This window comes from Mizuhopecten yessoensis, unplaced genomic scaffold (assembly GCF_002113885.1).
Source record: "Mizuhopecten yessoensis strain PY_sf001 unplaced genomic scaffold, ASM211388v2 scaffold7129, whole genome shotgun sequence".
Classification (NCBI taxonomy): Eukaryota; Metazoa; Mollusca; class Bivalvia; order Pectinida; family Pectinidae; genus Mizuhopecten; species Mizuhopecten yessoensis.
In genome coordinates this window covers 20,874-23,142 of record NW_018406895.1, presented here as the reverse complement: position 1 = coordinate 23,142, position 2,269 = coordinate 20,874, and the positions used below count along the sequence as shown (strand labels likewise).

The 2,269-nt window shown below is 36.2% G+C and overlaps 1 long non-coding RNA gene across 1 annotated transcript; it reads left to right on the top strand.

Annotated features, from left to right (window-relative positions):
- Positions 1-985: 985 nt before the first annotated feature.
- Positions 986-1,893, top strand: LOC110453129. The gene is made up of 2 exons (XR_002463255.1): positions 986-1,211; positions 1,749-1,893. It is a non-coding gene; the product is annotated as an uncharacterized LOC110453129 (long non-coding RNA).
- The last annotated feature ends 376 nt before the right edge of the window (positions 1,894-2,269 follow it).

Genomic DNA, 2,269 nt, shown 5'->3' with positions numbered 1-2,269 from the left:
ATCTTTAAAAGTCATCTTCTCAATAAACAAAAGGTATATAAGGTGGCGTATTTGGCAAGTTGCATTCTGGGAAGAAGGGCTTTTTAAGGTCAAAGGGGTCAAATGTGTTTTAATTGTTTAACAGGTTCTTCTGAATTACTTGAAGTCAAGACACTGATATTTTGCCTGTAGCTTTATTTCAGTTCACTTTTAAGGTTACAATTGTGAGATTAATACCAGGTGAGCGATGCAGGCCTCTTGTTTTAATCCACTTTAAAGGTTTCAAATGTGAAATTGATACCAAGTGAGCAATGTAGGCCAATTGGGCTTCTTGTTTATCACTTATTTTTTGAATGACAGTGCTGTCATCATGTCTCTTAACTCTTGACTAGAACTTTATCAGGCAAAATTAGCAAAAAAACCTGAAATTGTACCCTCTACCAGGCTGTGTAGTATGGCTTTGTGCCAGGGGTAGCTCGAGGGGTGATTATGGACTTGTCCATGTTAAAGTTTCCTGGCTGCACCATTGTCTATTGATTACAGTACATGATTTCTGCAAGACAATTTACCTTGCCTCGTACATTGTATGTGTCTCATTTGTGCCACAATGGCCTCTGTACTAAGTTTGAACACCTGAATCTTTAGCCAGGTTACATCAATAACAGCATACAATCCTGCAAGCTGAGGCAGCCTCAGACTTGTTTAGGCCATAGCCCTCATCCAAAGTGTAGTTTTTTTGACAAGCAGAGATAAACAACAACTCAAGTAAGTTTTGAAACTAAATAATCAATGAAACAATTATTTACATTGAAATTCCAAAAAAGCACACTAATAAACGCACATTTTCAAAAGCACAGTCATCTTAACACTTTTTCTTATCACAGATTTTTAACACAGTCTGTTTTTAGCACATCCTCTTAGCATATAAAGTTTTTGGATCATCCACTCCAGATTGTTATGTCACTGCGGGAACACATACCTTTGCATGCATGTGATACCATCTGATTCTGTGATATCCTCTCCTTAGTTTGAACATGAAATGTCTTTGACGTTGCTGATGATATAACTGTCTCTTTCGCAGGTATGTGATGTGACTGACTACACGCGAGTCACTCACCAAATGACTGCCAACGTAGCCTCAGCACTGTAGAGTCTGCTATACCGAAGTAGCACAGATGAACAGCAGTGTGAATTCTGGCTGGACAGTTGCGATAACAACTCATCATCATTGGGTTTGTTTTCTGAAGCACTCTGTTAAAAGATTCAGATTTCTGAGTGCTAATAGTTATTATTTTGGTGCTGTCCAGACACTCAGTGCTGAGGTACTTGAGCACACATTGTTTTAAGTGATGTTCATCTTTAGCACTAAGGCATAGCACTATCCCCTGAACCAAGATGTTAAATTATCACTTGTGTATATTACTGTATATGGAGAAAAAACTTGAATCTCGCAATTCAATTATATTTTTGAGATACATATAATCATGGAATTAGATTATCTAGGTCTGTGATATAATTTAGCATCGCATGTATTGTATAAAATTAAGAGTATAACTGTCGGTATTTTGCTGTTTATTTGAATTCCTATTCCTTCCATGGTGACTGCTACAGGCATTGAACTTGTGACATCACAGCCGATGGGGTCCTATTCATTAAAAGAATTATTAGATAACTTGATATTCTACATGTAAACCAAAGTTTTCAAAGTTGTAAATAATTTGACATCTGTGTTTACATCTGAACTGATCAAAAATTATTTTGTTTATCAGATTACAAGAGCCCACCAGCATAACAAGGGTAAAGGCAGAGTGCTACAGAAAAAGATCTTAAAGGTATGGAACAGCCTCTCAAATGATCTAAGAAGTGTAAAAAAACTGTTCTGCAGTCTGTTGCTAACATGGGAAAGCAGTATTTGTACATTTTCTGTTTTTGTCTTTGTGAAGCTTTTGCAAAATTTGCATCATTTGTAATTTTCAATGTAAGCTAGCAGTCTAAGGGAGATAATTTATTATACTCTTATAACAGAGTTTTCTCCCTTGTATTGTAAACGCACTCCTTACATACACATCAAGCATGGAAATATATGTCATAGATGTATGCGTATGAAATATTTTTAAATCAAGACTTCATGCAGCATATTTTAAATAATTTAACTAAACTTAATAACATCAGTGATTTTTGGGTTTTTTCATTCACACATCCCAAATGCATGAATCAGTGTATAACCTGTCAATTTTTAGCTCACCTGGTCCGAAGCCGCAGAGTCCTCTGTCCATCATCTGTACCTCAA